The 20,277-nt window shown below is 43.9% G+C and overlaps 1 protein-coding gene across 3 annotated transcripts in view; it reads right to left on the bottom strand.

Annotated features, from left to right (window-relative positions):
- Positions 1-12,466, bottom strand: part of hycc1 (hyccin PI4KA lipid kinase complex subunit 1) — a 127,841-nt gene extending 115,375 nt beyond the window's left edge. The window contains exon 1 of one of the 3 annotated variants that reach the window (XM_085980757.1): positions 12,255-12,466. The gene's annotated coding sequence lies outside the window, so the exon portion shown is untranslated. The remainder of the gene's footprint in view (positions 1-12,254) is intronic. The other 2 variants (XM_085980756.1, XM_085980753.1) reach the window with 2 other exon arrangements.
- Positions 12,467-20,277: the final 7,811 nt, after the last annotated feature.

The raw sequence follows: 20,277 nt of genomic DNA, 5'->3' as shown, positions 1-20,277 counted from the left end.
AAAAGTTTTTCCTCAAATCCCCTCTAAACCTCCTGCCCCTAACCTCGAAACTATGCCCCCTGGTTATTTGACCCCTCTACTAAGGGGAAAAGTTCCTTTATCTATCCTATCTATGCCCCTCATAATTTTGTACACCTCAATCAGGACCCCCCTTAGCCTTCTCTGCTCGAAGGAAAACAACCCCAGCCTGTCCAGTCTCTCTTCAAAGCTGAAGCGCTCCAGCCCAGGTTAACATCCTGGTGAATCTCCTCTACACCCTCTCCAATGCAATCACATCCCTCCTAGTGTTGTGACCAGAACTGCACACAGTATTCCAGCTGTGGCCTAACTAACGTTTTGTACAGCTCCATCATAACCTCCCTGCTCTTATATTCTATACCTCGGCTAATGAAGGCAAGTATCCCATATGCCTTTTTAACCACCTTATCTACCTGTCCTGCTGCCTTCAGGGATCTATGTACATGCACACCAAGGTCCCTCTGATCCTCTGTCCTTCCTAGGATCCTACCATTCATTGTGTATTCCCTTGACTTGTTTGTCCTCCCAAAATGCATCATCTCACACTTTTCAGGGTTAAATTCCATTTGCCACTGTTCTGCCCATCTAACCATCCCATCTATATCGTCCTGTAGCCGGAGGCTTCCCTCCTCGCTATTTACCACTCCACCAATATTCATGTCATCTGCGAACTTACTGATCATACCTCCTACATTCATATCTAAATCATTAATGTACACTACAAACAGCAAAGGAACCAGCAACGATCCCTGCAGTACACCACTGGACACAGGCTTCCAGTTACAAAAACAACCTTCAACCATCACTGTTAAGTCTGTGTGTTCTAGTTATTGTTAATAAGAATCACTGCACACAGACCACAAGAATAAATTCAACAGGTCTTTACTAGTCGAAGGTCAGGCTGAACTGCCCAATAAATCATTACACAGCACTTATATACCGGTGTGGTCACCACCGGTATTACAGTATACAGCAGCCAAGATAAAGTAGTGCATCTCTTAAAATAGTTCTCTTAAAGGTGGAACGGTTACATACACCACAATCCTCCCTTTTTAGCTTAACAGTATATATTCCCCATTAAACATAACATAATAACATATATACACAACTTCATGTAAAAACAGTTCACAGATTCAGTCTCTGAGGAGGCCTCCTGATCCGAGACGGATAACGCCTTTCAGGGGTCTCTGGTTCTCGTTGCTGGGGTGACTCATCTAGTTGATCCCCTATGGATAGGACATCATCATCAGGTATATTCACTTCTGAGGTAGATGCTTCAGGTTCACTAACTTCCTCCACGGTTGTCTCTGTCGTAACCATGGGCTCGACCCTTGTTCTCGATCCCACCAGTTGGTCAGCATGACGTCGCATTACTTTTCACCAACATCTACCGTGTGCATCAGGGGTCCTTGTCTGGCCCGAATTGTTCCAGATTGCCATTTCTCGTTTTTATAGTCCCTGGCTAACACCAGTTGTCCTATTTCAAAACTCCGAGTGGGCTTGTTATTGATATGCTGGAACTGTTTGTTTTCGACTTCCCTCCGCACATTTGGTTTTAACAAGTCCAACCTGGACCGCAACCTCCTGTTATAGAACATCATGGCAGGACTTTGGTTTGTTGTTGCATGGGTGGCGTTTCGATATGCCAGTAGGAAATTGTCCACCTTGTGTTGCAGTGGAATCTGATCTTCGCTCATGGCCTTTATTGCCTTTTTGAACGTCTGTACAAACCTCTCGGCCAGCCCATTCGTAGCTGGATGATATGGGGCAGAGGTATAATGTTTCACCCCATTCTTCTTCAGGAATTTCTGGAATTCCTCTGACACGAACTGTGGTCCGTTGTCTGAACATATTTGCTCTGGCAATCCATTTCTTGCAAATATCGTTCTTAGCACCGCGGTCGTCTTCTCCGAGGTAGTGGTAGTCATTTTAATCACTTCTGGCCATTTAGAATGTGCGTCCACCGCAATTAAAAACATGGAATCCATGAATGGACCAGCAAAGTCAATATGTACACGTTGCCATGGGGTTGAAGGCCATTCCCATGGATGCAGCGGTGCAATTGGAGGTGCATTTTGGACTTTTTGGCACCCTGAACAGCTTTTCGTCAGATCCTCTATCTGTTGGTCGATACCCGGCCACCACACATAAGCCCCAGCAAGGCTTTTCATCTTGGCTCCCCCCAGACAACCTTCATGTAGTTCTTTTAGAACTCTCTCTCTTAACTTGGGAGGGATAATCACCCTTGTTCCATACATCAATGTTCCCTGACAGATGGACAGCTGTTCTCGTCTTGCTGAGAATGCCGGTAACAGTGGATCACCGTGGGCTGGCCATCCCTTTGTCAATTCGTAGACCCGGGACAGTGTCGGGTCATTCCTAGTCTCCCTTTCAATATTTGCATTGGTGACAGGTAAACATTCGATGATGGTCGAGTGAAATAACTCCACCGGGTCAACCGTCGGTGCCGCCTCCTCAGTAGGTAGTGGCAGGCGCGACAGCCCATCAGCATTACCATGCTGCTTTGTACCTTTGAATTCTATCTGATATTGATGTGCCCCTAGGAAAAGGGACCATCTCTGGAGCCTCTGTGCTGTCATCACCGAAACACCCTTCTTAGGGTTAAAAATGGATACCAACGGCTGGTGGTCTGTCAGCAGTGTAAACTTCTGGCCCTGCAGGTAATGATTAAACTTCTTTACTCCCCACACAAGGCTGAGAGCCTCCCTATCTATCTGAGCATAGTTGCGCTCAGCGGAGGTCAATGATCTGGATGCAAATGCGACTGGCCTTTCCAAGCCATTTGGCAACTTGTGTGAGAGTACTGCTCCAATACCATAAGGAGAAGCATCACAAGCTAAACGGGCGGCACGGTGGCATAGTGGTTAGCACTGTTGCCTTACAGCGCCAGGGACCCGGGTTCGAATCCGGCATCGGGTGACTGTCTGTGTGGAGTTTGCACATTCTCCCCGTGTTTGCGTGGGTTTCCTCCGGGTGCTCCGGTTTCCTCCCACAGTCCAAAGATGTGCAGGTTAAGTTGATTGGCTATGATAAATTGACCCTTAGTGTTAGGGGGATTAAATACGTGGGGTTACGGGGATAGGGTGGGATATGTGTTGGTGCAGGGGTTACGGGGATCGGGTGGGATATGTGTCGGTGCAGGCTCGATAGGCCGAAATGGCCTCTAACTGCACTGTGGGGTTTCTGTGATTCTGTGTGAATAGGTAGTGTTGGGTTGAAGTGAGCCAACACTTCCTGAGGTGATCAATGCCTTGCTTTTGCGAAAGGCCTTCTTACAGTCCTCGCTCCACTTCCATGGTACTTCTTTCTGCAAAAGAGCGTTCAGCGGGTGCAGCACCGTGGATAGATTTGGCAGAAACTTATGGTAATAGTTAATCAACCCTAGGAACGACCTCAACTGGGATACATTTTCCGGAGCGGGAGCCTTCACAACAGCTTCGATCTTGTCAGGTGACTTGTGCAGCCCCTCCTGGTCAATGACATGACCACAGTACGAGATCCGTTTCTGAAAGAACTCACATTTCTGGCGATTAACTCGAAGTCCATATTCCTTCAATCTGGTGAGCACCAGTTTCAAATTTGCAAGGTGTTCCTCATCGTCATCTCCTGTAATCAGGATATCGTCCAAGTAACATTGAGTGCTTGGAATTCCCTGTAATACCTGCTCCATGGCCCTCTGCCAAATTGCTGGAGCCGAAGCCACTCCAAAAACCAGTCTATTATATCGATACAAGCCTCTATGCGTGTTGATTGTGAGATACTGGCGCGACTCTTCCTCAACTTCCATCTGTAAGTACGCTTGCGCCAGGTCTATCTTGGTGAAGTGTTTCCCGCCAGACAATGAAGCAAAGATAGCCTCAATCCGCGGAAGCGGATATTGCACCGTGTGAAGCACCGGATTAACCGTGATCTTGAAGTCTCCACAGATGCGGACCTTCCCCGGTTCCCCTGGCTTGTTACTCGATGAACGCTTCATGACGGGAACAATGGGCGTGGCCCACTCACTCCAGTCCACCTTAGACAGTACTCCTGAACGTTCTAGCCCTTCCAGCTCAGCTTCCACAGCAGGTCGTATCGCATAAGGCTTTGAAAAATTTTGGGTTTGCATGTTCTGCAATCTTGATTTTTGCCGTAATTCCTCTCCGTGTTCCCAGTCCCTGTTGGAACACCTCTTTAGCCTCATCCAATATTCTGGACAATCGTGCAGGTTTGACATCTTTTTTTCCGGAATCTACCGTTATTGCTTTTAGGGAGTGCCAGTCCATATTTATTTTCCTGATCCACTCCCGTCCCAGAAGTGGTGGACCTCCCTCAGGTAGTACATACAAGTCCATTCCTTGGTGTTCTTTGCCCTTGTGTACCACCTTGACTTTTATCTTTCCGATGGGGTATACTCTCTGCCCCGTGTATGTCTGCAATACTATCTCCGTATCCCGTAGGGGAATATGTGTGAATAACCTTTTGTAATCTTGCTTATTCATGACCGTCAACGCCGATCCGGTGTCCAATTCCATCTTCACTTGGACTCCTGCTATCTGAAGTGTGACCCAGATAGTTTGTAGGTCAGCTTCCTTACTCACATTGTGAATTCTCAGACTACCCAGTTCCTTGCTGTTGGAGTCTGAATCCGAATTCTGTTCATCCGAACTCTTCTCAGCCACCTTATGTACCTTTCTGCACTTTTCCTGCGGTGACTTTTTGTTGCTGGTCTTCTTTCCTGACCGGCATACTTTAGCTATGTGACCAAGCTTGCCACATTTTCTACATTCCTGATTTTTAAACCAGCATTGGTTCTGATCGTGTGTTGTCTTTCCACAACGATAACATTTCGCTGTACCCAAAGCCATTTGATCTACGCTGAGTACCGCTGCCTTCAGCTGCATTTCCGCAGTGCCTCTCGCAGCGGCTTCGTGCGATGCTGCAATAGTGACAGCCTTATCAAGTGTAAGATCATTCTCTTCAAGCAGCCGCTTGTGTTCCTTCTTTCGACAATCCACACGAATTTGTCTCTCAGTGCCTCTGTCAGTCTTTCCCCAAACTGACAGTATTTCGCTAGCTTACGCAGTTCAATTAAATACTCCGCGTTGCTTTCCTCTTTCAGTTGCGTTCTCGCATAAAATTTAAATCGTTCCGCTAACATCAGCGGTGTGGGGTCCAAATGATTTCTCAGGACAGCAACAATGTTAGCGAAAGCCTGATCCGCCGGTTTAGCTGGTGATAGAAGATGCTTCAATAGCCCGTATGTCTTCGCACCCATTGAGTTTAGTAAGGTTAGTGCTTTATCTTCATCTGATATTTTATTTGCCTTACAATAAATCTCTATGCGTTCTACATATGTGGCCCAATCTTCAACATTGGCATCGAAATCATTGATGTTACCACGCTTAGGCATCCTCGCAATCTTCTTGAGAAACAAAAAGACATTTTTCTTTTTTTTTTTTAAATGGCGGTTTCCCGCGCTTGTCTTCTGCCCCCGCCTACGAAAATGGCGGCTTCCCGCGTTTGCCTTTCTCCCCCGCTGGCTGTAATGGCGATTGCCGTATTGCTGCGTTCGCCCTCCCCAGCGGTTCTCAAATCGTGCCTCCCAGCCCCTCTTGCAGTCCGGTCCTTTCCCCCGGCTGCGGCTGAGTTCTCCGCGGTTTTTTAAATTTTTTTTATTTTCTCCCGCACCTCACGGCCTCGGTAGCTGCCCGGCCTTTTTCCCCCCGGTCGCGGTCGAGCTCTCTCTCGACGCTGTTGCGTCTCCCAGCCCGGTCTTTTACACCGGCTGCGTTTGCATTCACCGCGGCTCCCGTGCCTTACACTGCCCCAGTCTCAGCGCCTCTGGCCCCGACTTCTGTCCGGCTCTTTTCCCCGGCTGTGGTCGAGTTCTCCGCCCTTATATCCTCCGTTTTTCCCTCCCCTACTTCACAGCCAACGTGGCCGACTTGCTGCTCGTCGCTGATCGGCTTACCCACCACCGTGATAGAAGGGATGATCACTGCCTGTTGCTGATGGAAGGCTTCGTGTCAGGATTCTTCCTTGCTCTTCAGGCCCGAGTCTTTTCTCAGCAGGATGATGAGGGCGGATGCCTCTTCTCGACGCCCGTTAAACTGCCTTGGATATATCTCTGCCGCAGGGTAAGATCGTCATCGTCGCCACTGTTAAGTCTGTGTGTTCTAGTTATTGTTAATAAGAATCACTGCACACAGACCACAAGAATAAATTCAACAGGTCTTTACTAGTCGAAGGTCAGGCTGAACTGCCCAATAAATCATTACACAGCACTTATATACCGGTGTGGTCACCACCGGTATTACAGTATACAGCAGCCAAGATAAAGTAGTGCATCTCTTAAAATAGTTCTCTTAAAGGTGGAACGGTTACATACACCACAATCACCCTCTGCCTCCTGCCACTAAGCCAATTTTGGATCCAATGTGCCAAATTGCCCTGGATCCCATGGGCTATTACCTTCTTGACCAGTCTCCCATGTGGGACTTTGTCAAAAGCCTTACTGAACTCCATGTAGATTACATCAACTGCACTACCCTCATCCACAGACCTAGTCACCCCCTCGAAAAATTCAATGAAATTGGTTAGACATGATCTCCCCCTGACACAGCCATGCTGACTATCCCTGATTAATCCTCGACTCTCCAAGTGGAGACTAATTCTGTCCCTCAGAATTTTTTCCAATAATTTCCCCACCACTGATGTTAGGCTCACTGGCCTGCAATTCCCTGGTTTATCCCCACTACCCTTCTTGAATAATGGTACTACGTTAGCTGTCCTCCAGTCCTCTGGCACCTCCCCTGTGACCAGAGAGGTTCTGAAAATTTGTGTCAGATCCCCTGCAATCTCCTCCCTTGACTCACACAGCAGCCTGGGATACATCCCGTCAGGGCCTGGGGATTTATCCACTTTTAAGCCCGCTAAAACCGCTAGTACCTCCTCCCTCTCAGTACTAATTTGTTCAAGTATATCACAATCCCCCTGCCTGATTTCTATGCCTACATCGTCCTTCTCCATAGTGAACACAGATGCAAAATATTCATTTAAAACCTCACCTACATCTTCCGGCTCTACACACAGATTGCCACTTTGGTCCCTAAGCCTCCCTTTTTTCCCTAACCCATTCTTGTATATCTCTTGACATCCAGGGTTCCATGGGCTTGTTGGTCCCACCCTTGACCTTTACGGGAACATGTTGGCGTTGAACTCTCTCTATTTCCTTTCTGAAAGACTCCCACTGCTCTGATGTGGATTTTCCTTCAAGTAGCTGATCCCAGTCCACTTTGGCCAGATCCTGCCTTATCATATTAAAATCGGCCTTCCCCCAATTTAGAACCTTTATTTCCGGTCCATCTGTCTTTTTCCATGACTACCTTAAATCTCAGCAAATTATGGTCACTGACACCAAAATGCTCTCCTACTGACACTTCTACCACATGCCCAGCTACATTCCCTAGAATTAGGTCCAGTACCGCCCCCTCTCTTGTAGGACTTTCTACATGCTGACTCAAAAAGCTCTCCTGGATGCACTTTAAGAATTCCGCACCCTCTAAGCCTTTCACACTTTGACTATCCCAGATAATATTGGAGAAGTTGAAATCCCCTATTATTTCTACACTTCTGAGATTTGCCTACATATCTGTTCCACTATCTCACCCTGACTCTTTGGGGGCCTATAGTACACTCCCAGCAAAGTGCTTGCCCCCTTTTTGTTTTTATGTTCTACCCATATGGCCTCATTAGAGGAACCTGCTAAGAGATCATCCCTCCTTACAGCACTAATTGACTCCTTGATTAATATTGCGACACCCCCCTCTGTCTCGCCTGAAGATTCTATACCCCGGAATATTGAGCTGCCAGTCCTGCCCCTCCCTCAACCATGTCTCTGTGATAGCAACAATATCATACTCCCATGTGTTCATCAACACCTTCAATTCATCTGCCTTACTCGCAAGACTCCTTGCATTAAAATAAATGCCATCCAGCCTTGCCATACTCACTTGTGCCATTACATATTTGCTCTGCCTTCCAGGCTGACTTGTTTTTTCCTCTATATTTGGTTGTGCATCACCCCCTACTATAGCTCCACTCAGTATCCCATCCCCCTGCCAAGTTAGTTTAAACCCCCCCCCCCCCCAACAGTACTAGCAAACCTCCCTGCAAGGATGTTGGTCCCACATGGCAGACTGGTCAGAAAAGTAAAAGTTAATGGGATCCAAGGGAAAGTAGCAAGTTGGCTCCAAAATTGGCTCAGTGGCAGGACACAAAGGGTAATGGTCAAAGAGTGTTTTTGTGACTGGAAAGTGATTTCCAGTGGGGTTCTGCAAGGCTCAGTACTAGGTCCCTTGCTTTTTGTGGTATTTATCAATGATTTAGACTTCAATGTAGGGGGTATGATTAAGAAATTTGCAGATAATACAAAAATTGGCCGTGTGGTTGACTGTAAGGAAGAAAGCTATAGGCTGCAGGAAGATGTCAATGGACTGGTGAGGTGGGCAGAAACGTGGCAAATGGAATTCAATCCAGAGAAGTGAGGTAATGCATTTGGAGGGCTAACAAGGTAAGGGAATACACAATAAATGGTAGGATACTGAGAAGTGTACAAGAACAGAGAGACCTTGGAGTGCATGTCCACAGATCCCTGAAGGTAGCAGCACAGGTAGATAAAGTGGTTAAGGAGGCATATGGGATACTTGCCTTTATTAGCCGAGGCATAGCATATAAGAGCAGGGAGGTTGTGCTAGAACTGTATAAAACACTAGTTAGGCCACAGCTAGAGTACTGCGTACAGTTCTGGTCACCACATTAGAGGAAGGATGTGATTGCACTAGAGGGTACAGAGGAGATTTACGAGAATGTTGCCAGGACTGGAGAATTTTAGTGATGAGGAAAGATTGGACAGGCTGGGTTGTTTTCTTTGGAACAGTTGAGGCTATGGGGAGTTTTAATTGAGGTGTATAAAATGATGAGGGGCCTAGATATAGAGTGGATAGGAAGAACATATTTCCCTTAGCAGAGAGGTCAAAACACAGGGGGCATAGGTAGAAGGATTAGAGGGGAGTTGAGGAGAACTTTTTTCACCCAGAGGGTAGTGGGGGTCTGGAATGCACTGCCTGAAAGGGTGGTAGAAGCAGAAACCCTCATCGCATTTAAAAAGTACTTGGATATGCACTTGGAACGTAGCCTTGCAGGTTACGGCACTTCAAGAGCTGGAAAGTGGGATCAGGCTAGATAACTCTTTTGGTCGGTACAGACATGATGGGCCAAATGGCCTCCTTCTTTGCCGTATGATTCATTTTTTTCTGGACTTTATGATCAACTTAAACCCTTTTTATTTAAGTTCAGACAGCAGATTTTATTACCATAATAAAAAGGATATATTACACTGGCCAGGAAGTGTACATTATGTTGAGGTGTAGGAACAGCTATATACAGGACAACTTATTCAGACTCTGCAATGATAACTGACTGGTAATAATAGATATTTAGGCAAAAATATAACATTAAAAAAGTAAAGTTTACTCAGTCCATCAAGTCCACTGCATATAGGAGTTACTCGATCATGCACTTTCCACCCACACCACCCCTTATTCTTCCATTTGAAAAAGACTCAAGTTCCATCCCCCGTCTCTCTTGACTGAGCATGTCTATGAAAAAAAATTCAAGCAGTGGTATTAATTAATATCTTTATAACCTTTAATCACCATCACAACAGATATATACGCAGCTCACTTTTATAGGTGTCAATCGACTGAATCAATTACCTACTCTGGGAGTCTGTTCCCTATGTTCACTATCCTGTGGGTACGTTTCCTTTTGAATCTTAGCCTTATTTGAGGTTTCTGGATTTTGTTTATGCGTCCTCTCATCCGATGATTACTCACCAAGTTAAAATAGTTTGCTTACTTGAACTTTATTTATATGTGACACTAATTTTAATTGCAAAACCTTCAACTGCTAACAAAAGAATTTCTAGCCAAGCTTTTGTAAAATATTTTCAAGAATAGATTTCCTTATTTAGTAATAACTTAAAGAACATTACCTATTATGGCTTGAAAATTTGTTGTGGCATGTTCTGTACTTCAAACTTATGCAGTGAGTCAACAGAAAGAAATTTTGCACTCAAAAGATATGATCAAAGAATAACATTTTAACAATCATTGCCCTCATCCTTGCAAGAAGGCAAGTACATTTAATTTCATAGTTCATAATGAATCACTAAAAAAAATTGTAAACCCAGCTCTGTCAAATTGGTGTAGAATCTTTTAATCCATCATAATTAATCACAAATTTCTTTCTACCCTTAATGGACTTGGCTGAATTCAGCTACATCACTTTCTTTCAACCACCTCCTGCAAAAAAAGTTACAGGCTACAAGTTTCAACTCTCACAACTCAAGGGCAGAACAAGCTTGAGGGGCTGAATGACCTACTCCTGTTCCTATGTTAAGTTACCTGAATTTATGCAGATAAAATTTGTACAGCACATTTTATTCATTATACTTAATGTCAAACTTCAGTTTCACTTTCCTATCTGCACATTTTGCATCACACTTCAGTCCGGACTGTCTCAAATTTAATTTCAGAAAAAGCAAATCACAGGAAGCAAGATAGACAATGTGCCAAACATGGGAAAGTGGGTAAATAAACACCCAATGAGAGAGTACTAAGGACATATGAAAGCCACTAATCCAGCATGAGTCAGCAAAAGCCAACTAAAAAACCTAATGAAATTGCTCAAAATATTTTTCAAAAACTTTTCAGCAGCCATCTTTGTTTCTAAGCTAAAGTTATACCACTGGAAAGAAGATTTGTGACATAAAAACACATTCAATAATTTACAGGAAAATGATCAAACTTACCTATGCAATTGGATTTTCAGCATGTAAAACATCTCAAAGTTTTGCCATCAGAAGTCTGTGGTTATTTGGAAAGCTGGAGTTCACAGGGGGTTCCCAGAGCAAACACGTACAGCTGAAGAGACTCAGTAAAGTAATAGTCTACAGCTCACAGAAAGCACGTGACAAGGCCCAGGACATTTTTTTAATGATTGACAGTAACACTAGTCATATCAAAGTTGGCTAGGCATTGCTGTTGATGAACCCCAACCCTGATATCCATTAGTTGAGAAGGACTGGCAACTATAGCCTCCAGGGAAGCCATTATTGAAAGTAGTTCGGATTTTATAAACTAAAACAAATGTAAGGTATCTATTTCGGAATTGTAACTGAAGTAATTTTCTATGAAAGTAAGTTACTACATTCAAGTGAATGACCTTTCATCAGAACTCTGATTTACATGTATTTTAAGCAGTTGGAACAGCTGCATTTATTCTATTTGAGAGAAAACGAAAAATTACAGTGAAAAGGGGGGCAATTTCTCGAAGGAAGTACCATTATTCAATTCCAGAGGGAGGTTCTGACTAAGCCTGGAATTTAAACATTTATTTAAGCAGAACCTTTTGCTAGTATAAAGTATAGTGCCAGAAATATTTGGTAAAGAAAATAGACACAATTTGTTTGATCTCTTCAGGGAAGCTTGCAATAATGTAACCTCCAAGACATTGAACAAAGCCATAGGAGGGCTGTAATATTTAGTTATATACAGCACATCTATTTTCTTTGTGTCAGAGATGTGTAATTAGCTCAACTTCAGGTTTCGAATGTACCCAGCAAGGTATACTGCAGGCACATTTGATTATTTCTATTCTGGTGACAGAGCAGTGCACAATGGTTAGCCTTTTTTCCCCTTCTCCTCCGAGAAGTACAATAGCATTTGCTTCGTATTAAGTATCCATCAAATAAGGAATTGAAGGAGCATTCTTGTAGCCTTTCACTATATGGTACAGTGCACTATGCACAAGACACCAACACTTTTGGGGCTTTTTTTTTTAAATGTAAAACTCTGTCTTTTCTTCTCCTTGCTCACTCTGTGTGTCCCCAGTTGCCTCAGAATCACTCAGGACAATAGTTTTGGAAGAGCACACATTTGTAAATATGAATTTAAATTATTTTCATCCATTATAATCCCCCCCTTCTTGGATTACTGTTTTATACCCAGAAAAGATTTAATTGCGAGTCTGAGCTGGACACAAACTCAGGTCCCAGAGGTTTAAGGTACATTATAGTAACACACAATATCAACCATATCCACTTTTGTCTCTTTTGGGCATTTCACAGATCCCATCTACATAATGGCTTAAAAATTCTCAACTTCACTTACCATTTTTATCTTCGTGTATCTAAAGTCTTCAACTAAATATACCTTCTTGTCACAGTGGTCAAATCAGTATTTACACTTTTCTACTACAATTTCCCAAACAAATTTCAACTAAAATTTGTAAGGATCAAAGGGAGACTAATAACAGTTTTCAGCGCAGCCTTCTCTCTCAGCAATCTAGCAGCAGTTTCTGCAAATGGACCTTTGTACCCTATAAACTGGAAGCTTTTCTTGTGCTGCCTTACAGGTCTCGAAATGCGTGATAGAGCAGCCAACAATGATCTCATTTGCAGTAATCTGTTTTCCATAACACTTTCAAATTCTCCTTGAAATGGCATAGATCACTGCACGAACCAGAGACAAAAAAAGCAAGGAAGTGGCTCTATATAGCAGGAGCTTGTTATTTTTTAATATTTCAGAAGGCCACTTCTGACCTAAGGCTTCAGGTAGACACTGGACCACTGTAAGTCTTCTCTGACTTACAGCTCACTATTGTATCTCCCTAGATACATGGAGCCATATTTTGTGACCCCTTCGGGTGTGTACGAGCCCGTAGGGGCCGTGCAAGTTCCGGGTTTAGGCATGTGAAGATGGGCCTCTGCGGGTAGAGAGGCGTATGGCCTGCTTTTACCAGCATAAGAGTTTTAAAAAATAGAAAAATAAAATTTTATCACTCATTTATAAATGTAAAACTCTTCAATTAGGTAAGTTTATTTTTAGCCCCCTAAAAAAAAATTTTTTCAAAAAATTAAATTTGTTTAAAATATTTAATTAAATGGTATTTTAATTAATTTTAAATGTGTAATTTAAAAAATCATGTGTTGGTGTATTTTTTAAGTGATTCCCATTCATACTTATTGGAGATCCGTACGTACGGAACTCCAGTAAGTATGAATGGGGATTTCCTTCTTTATTGGTTGGCCTGGCCCACATGATCCCAGGGGCGCCTACGAACTGCCTGCATCCCTGGAATACGGTGACTTCTGCCCGCGCGGACCCAGAGGCGCACAGGATCGCAAGCCTCTGTATCTCCCGGGCCACCAGGTACATTCGTAGAAGCCTCCGATTGCAAATGTTGGCCCATGGTGCCATACAGTGTCTGCACGGGTCATCACACACTGGAAAACAGTCCAATGCAACAGAGGATGGTGCTTCACCACCTGACTTGGGCTGTTTTTGCAAGTGTGCATTTCATTTTGTATACCATTGAGCTTTAGGCACAGACCAAAGTATGACCTTAATATTATCACAGGCTTTTAACATGGCTCATCAAGGTCAGACTGGTTAGGTGCACAGCAGGAAGATTCTAATTATGCCCTCTTATGAGGTGATCTCCTGCCTTCAGCCTTCACTAGTTTCCTCAATATTTTCTCTTGCAGTCCTGTTCCTCCCTTCAGGTTTCCTTTTGTCTCCATGGAACCATGGTTCTGCAGCCAACGCATTTTACTTTGGTCTTAGACATTATGGATTTTACAGCCTTGTTAATTTGGGTTTGGGAAAGAGGACTGTATACTAGCCCTTCTTCACTACATCTCTCTCCCCCATCACCAATTTCCCTCCACACACATAAGGCAAGTTGCATTTGGTTCTGTTGCCTGATATTTTTTTGGCAAGCTGCTAACTGAATTATACTGTCATTATACTTGGTAAAGAATTTCCCGCGACCCCTCCATAATGTCCCAGGTTCAATCCCCAGTTTGTACTGAATTAGCTGAGCTCAACCAGGACAATTGTTGAGCGTTATAATTAGCCTCAGCAGCCTTTGGCTAGAAAAAGGGAAAGTTCCTACTCCTGACTGGTATCCAGTATTTACTGTGTACAATTCTGGTTGCAATATCATAAAAAGGATATAGAGGCACTGGAGAGGGTGCAAAAACGATTTACATGGATGATACCAGAAATGTAAGGTTATACCAATTAGGAAAGAATGGACAGGCTGGGTCTCTATTCTCTTGAAAAGGGAAGGCTGAGGGGTGACCTAATAGAGAGCTTTAAAATTATGAAAGATTTTGATAGAGTAGACAGAGAGTGTTTCCACTTGTGGGGAAGAGCAATACTAAAGGCCATCAATACAAGATAGTCACCAAGAAATCCAAGTCACCAAGAAATCCAACAGGGAATTCAGAAGAAACTTCTATACCCAAAGAGTGGTGAGAATGTGGAACTTGCTACCACGGAGTGGTTGAAGTGAATAGTACAGATGCATTTAAGGGGAGGTTCGATAAGCATATGAGGGAGAAGGGAATAGAGGGTTATGCTGATAAGAGTTAAATGAGGAAAAAGGGGAAGGCGTCTCGAGTGAAGCATAAATGCCGCATGGACTGGTTGGGCTGAATGGCCTGTGTCTGTGCTGTGTATCCTATGCAATCCTATGTAGACTCCTGCTGGAAAGTGTGCATGTGGGCAAGGACAGGATCAAGCATGATCATTATACTTCCATCCCAACTGAAAATACAAAAAGCTTGCAGACACTTGACCACCAAACCTCATGCTTGAAGAATAGCCACTTGCGCCAAGTTGCCAGATGGCTACTGGCACCCATAGTATCATATCCCAGCACAAGTCAGCATCTGCAGGAGAGGAGAGCTAGACAAATTTTGGATCTAGCTTCAGGTGGGCAGGAAAACAACTGCAGTCTGCTCAACTTTTTAAAATTACCATTTTATCTGATAGACTGGCTGGTAGAATCTCAAATACTCTGTATTGCAATTATACCTGCAGCAAAGGAGAGTACCTCGCATTTAAGAGGTGGAATCCAAACATCTTATTCTGAAGCACAGACTGCTGGAATCCACATTTAGAAGTAGCTGGTACATACCTCTCAGTTGTTCTGGTCATAAAATGATGTTCGGAGATAGTACACCACTGTAGAGCAACATTGATTTTTCAGCAAATTTCTCCTTCCCCCATTTAAAAAAAATGAACCAGCAAGCAAAACTATTCCTTTTAAAATCAATCACCAACCTTTGCAAAAAAAAATTTTAAATTTAAAACAAGCAATGGTTTGATTTTATTTCCGCCACCCTCAATGAGTTATTCTCTCCCACCTCCTCAGACTCCATCACACACAATCCCCATTGTTGTACTATTCTCAGGTCTACACCGATTACATTTTATGCTTGTGCAGTTTCACACGTAATTACAATGTCCCCTACCAGCAATACTCGGCAAAAAAACAGTTCAAGTTGTATAGATAAAATTGTCCATATGTTGCTCTTGAGGGCATCATCTAAAAATTACACTAATCCTTGTACAAAACTGTCACTTTTAGTGCAATATCCCATGTTTGTTCAATGAAATTGCTAGACTGCAATGACAGCTTCATCTCTATATTGTGCTTTTTCATGTCTCAAAAAGATTTACAAAGTGGAAGCATGGCCTATTAAATGACACTTAATGGACCTCACATTTAGCAAACAACGGCAAGGTTTTTAAAATTCGTTCCTGGGATGTGGGCGTCACTGGCAAGGCCAGCATTTACTGCCCATCCCTAATTGCCCTCGAGAAGGTGGTGGTGAGCTGCCTTCTTAAATTGCTGCAGTCCGTGTGGTGAAGGGACTCCCACAGTGCGGTTAGGAAGTTCCAGGATTTTGACCCAGTGACGTTGAAGGAACGGCGATATATTTCCACGTCAGGATGGTGTGTAACATGGAGGTGTACCCATGCGCCTGCTGCCCTTGTCCTACTAGGTTGTTGAGGTCGTGGGTTTGGGAGGTGCTGCCTAAGAAGCCTTGGCGAGTTGCTAGTGTATCTTATATATGGTACACACTGCAACCACGGTGTACCGGTGGTGCAAGGAGTGAATGTTTAAGGTGGTGCATGGGGTGCCAATCAAGCAGGCTGCTTTGTCCTGGATGGTGTCGAGCTTCATGAGTGTTGTTGGAGCTGCACTCATCCAGGCAAGTGGAGAGTATTCCATCACACTCCTGACTTATGCCTTGTAGATGGTAGAAAGGCTTTGGGGAGTCAGGTGAGACATACGCTGCAGAATACCCAGCCTCTGACCTGCTCTTGTAGCCACAGTATTTATGTGGCTGATACAGTTAAGTTTCTGGTCAATGGTAACCCCCAGGATATTGATGGTGGTGGATTTGGCGATGGTAATGCTGTTGAATATCAAGGAGCAGTGGTAAGACTCTCGCTTGTTGGAGATAGTCATTGCCCGGCACTTTTGTGGCACAAATATTACTTACCACTTAACAGCCCAAGCCTGAATGTCATCCAGGTCTTTCTGCATTTGGGCATGGACTGCTTAATTATCTGGAGGAGTTGTGAATGGAACTGAACACTGTGCAAATCATCATCAAACATCCCCACCTCTGACCTGATGATGAAGGGAAGGTCATTGATGAAGCAGCTGAAGATGGTTGGGCCTAGGACAGAAAACAGCGAGTTGTGGTAAATGGCTGTTTTTCAGACTGGAGGATGGTAGACAATGGTGTTCCCCAAGGGTCAGTGCTGGAAAGTTTCCGGTAAATTTCCGGAAATTTTCCACGGGAAGTTTAGCTTGGGAATTTTGCCCAAAAACGCACATGCTAGCATAATATTGTTTTTTTTGTATTTCTTTCTTTTTTTTCCCCCCACAGGTCCTCTCTTAAAATTACTAACAGAGATGGAATCTTAATTATTAAGGAATTTCTTAATCAATATATGTTTATCTTCTTACTTGGCTTGTTTTAATAATTACAAGTTTTGTGTGTGACTGTGAACAAATGTGTCCTGATTGGTTGGATGAGTGGATGAGCGATTAGCTCCCTCTATTTGTAATATTTGCATATCGAATTGTGATTGGCCTGCAGGCATCTGTAAGACTGCTATAGTTTTTTTTAAGATCCAGGTTAGGGGTCCTGAGGGAAGTCATTTTGTTTTCTGCTGATGTTGTGATGATGCAGTAAGTAAATCAGACTTTATACCAAATAAACCAGTTACTTGTTGAACTCTGTTGTCCTTCAATTTAAAATAAACAAAATAATATACTATTGGTGATGTAGCGTCGTGTGTGTACAGGTCATGCTTCCATCACATGGAGCATCAGCAAAAATGTACTCACCCTGTTGCAATCGTGCTGATCGACCGCAGTTCGACACAGAGATGAATGCCCTTTATTTCTCTGCATAGAACAATGCCACGTTTACCGTCAGATGTGTGGAAGCATTTTACCCCAGGCATTAAAGATGGAAAGACTGTGTACATGTGCAAACACTGTAGAAAGCCATATGTAAAGAATGCCACAAAGATGCAGCAGCATTTATCCAAATGCAACAACTTCACTCAAAGCTCACAGCAGTCAGCCCAGAGTTCCTCTGCTTCCATTCAAGATGATGATGGTTCTCATTCAGCATCAGGCTCTTTATCATCAGCAACTCCTGGCCCACTTGGAAGGTTCTTTGATACAATGGATAACCATAGCCAGAAGAATGCAGATGAGTGCCTTGCTCGAGCTGTATATGCAACAGGCTCACCCCTCATGCTCACAGCCAATGTGTACTGGAAGAGATTTTTCAATGTTATTCACCCTGCATACTGTCCTCCCACCAGACATGCTTTGTCTACTTATTTGCTGGAGGCTGAGTATAACAGAGTCCAAGGAAAGCTCAAAGAAACGATAGCGATGGCAGACTGTGTTGCAGCGGTCATCAACGATCTTGGATCACAAAAGGTCTTTGCAGTAGTTACTGACAATGCTGCGAATATGAAGGCTGCTTGGGCTCAAGTGGAGGAGGCCTACCCTCATATTACGTCTATTGGGTGCGCAGCTCATGGGCTTAACCTGCTCAAGGACATCATGGGTTTGAGAACCATGGAAGCACTGTACAAGAGAGCCAAGCAAGTTGTTAAGTATGTCAGGGGAAAACAGGTAGTTGCAGCAACCTACAACTCCAAGCAAATGACAAAGAACAAGAACACCACACTGAAGCTGCCCAACAACACTAGATTGAAGGAGATGACGCTGTCTTGTCAGATGTTCTCAGGCTTTTTACTGATTTAAAAGAACAAATCAGCATTGCCCTACCCACATCCCTGCTGCTCAAAGCAGAGGAGAAGGCAATTGTTCAATTCATACAGACGCGTCAAGAATTTTGTGTCAAGCCGATTCATGCTGCAGCATACATGCTGGACCCAAAGCATGTTGGGAGACCAATACTTTCTGGAGAACAGATCAACAGCGCTTACAGTGTGATTTCTACCCTCTCACACCATCTCAATCTGGATGTGGGCAAAGTTCTGGGAAGTCTGGCAAAGTTCTCTACCAAGCAAGGTCTTTGGAATGGGGATGGGATATGGGAATCATGCAAGCATATCAGTGCACATACCTGGTGGAAGGGACTTTGTGCATCTGAGGCCCTGTCACCTATTGCATCGGTGATACTCCAAATCCCACCTTCATCAGCGGCCTCTGAACGAAACTGGTCATTTTTTGGGAATACGCATACAAAGGTGCGCAACAGGCTGACTAACAAGAGAGTGGAGAAACTGGTGGCTATCCGGGCGAACCTACAACTTATTGAGCCAGATACAGAAGTGTCCACCACACAGCTAGACACTGACACAGAGGAGGAAATGGACACGTCCGAGCCAGAGTCAGAGAATCAGGAGGAGCAATGAGGAGCAGAAGACTCAAAGGGACAAAATAAGGACAAATTACAGGCTAAATAAGCTGACGCTCTTTTTATTTTATTTTAGATGGGTCTTTTTTGTGGGGGTTCAATAAAGTTCAAAATTATAACCTAAATAAAGTTTTGAAAGCCTGTTTTTATTTGTATGGAACAGTATGTCTATTTTGACGACAAAGATAATATAAGGGTCAGAGGCAAAAAACATCAGTGTGCAAAAAAACTCAAAATTCCTGAAAATTGCCATGGAAAGTTTCCTCTTTTAAAAATTCCCAGAATTTTGCAACCCTAGCTGGGGCCATTGCATTTTTTTTGATATATATAGATGACCTGAAATTGGAATACAAAGTAGAATTTCTAAATTTGCCGATGACACCAAACTTGGGGGTGTGGCAAACAGTGAGGATGATACCAATCGACTGCAGCAGGACATAGAAAGACTAGCAGAATGGGCAGACAAGTGGCAGATGGAATTTAATACAGAGAAGTGTGAGGTGATGCATTTTGGCAGAAGGAACAGGGAGGGGCAATATACACTTAATGGCACAGTTTTAAAGAGTATGCAGGGACAGAGGGACCTGGGAGTTAATGAAAATAGGTCCCTGAAAGTGGCAGGGCATATTTAGAGAGTGGTTAGCAAAGCATTTGGGATCTTGGGCTTCATTAATGGAGGTATTGAGTACAAAAGTAGAGAAGTTATGCTGAACCTTTATAAAGCACTGGTTAGGCCACAACTGAAGTATTGTGTCCAGTTCTGGTCACCACACTTTCGGAAGGATGTGAAGGCCCGAGAGGGTGCAGAGGAGATTTACCAGAATGGTTCCGGGGATGGGGAATCTTAGCTACAAGGACAGGTTGGAGAAGCTGGATTTGTTTTCAAAAGAGCAAAGGAGGTTGATGGGTGATTTGATAGAGGTGTACAAGATTATGACGGGTTTGGATAGGCTAGACGGGGAAAGGCTATTCCCACTAGTTACATAGAAACATAGAAGATAGGAGGAGTAGGCCATTCGGCCCCTTGAGCCTGCTCCGCCATTCAATGAGATCATGGCTGATCATCCAAACTCAGTACCCTGACCCTGCCTTCTCCCCATATCCCTTTAGCCTTAAGAAATATATCTAACTCCTCCTTAAATATATTTAACTAGCTGGAGTGCCCGGCGGTGCTAAGGGTTTTTTTTTTTTTTTTTGAGGGCATGTTGTTGTTGGAAGAGAGAGAGAGAGAGACCGACCGGGGGGGGGAGAAGAGAGAGAGACTTGGGGGGTGGAGGAGAGAGAGAGACTGGGGGAAGAGAGAGAGAGAGAATTAGCAGACATGCTGGAGCAAAGCGAGTCACCAGGTCTCCGTCTCCTAGATGGAGAAGTGAAATCCCTGTTCTATGCGGACGACCTGGTTCTGCTGTCTCCCACAG

This window comes from Somniosus microcephalus, unplaced genomic scaffold (assembly GCF_052327205.1).
Source record: "Somniosus microcephalus isolate GS21.2 unplaced genomic scaffold, FLI_Smic_1.0 scaffold498, whole genome shotgun sequence".
NCBI lineage: Eukaryota > Metazoa > Chordata > Chondrichthyes > Squaliformes > Somniosidae > Somniosus > Somniosus microcephalus.
The sequence above is the reverse complement of the archived record's forward strand: the minus strand, read 5'-3'. Positions and strand labels throughout refer to the sequence as shown.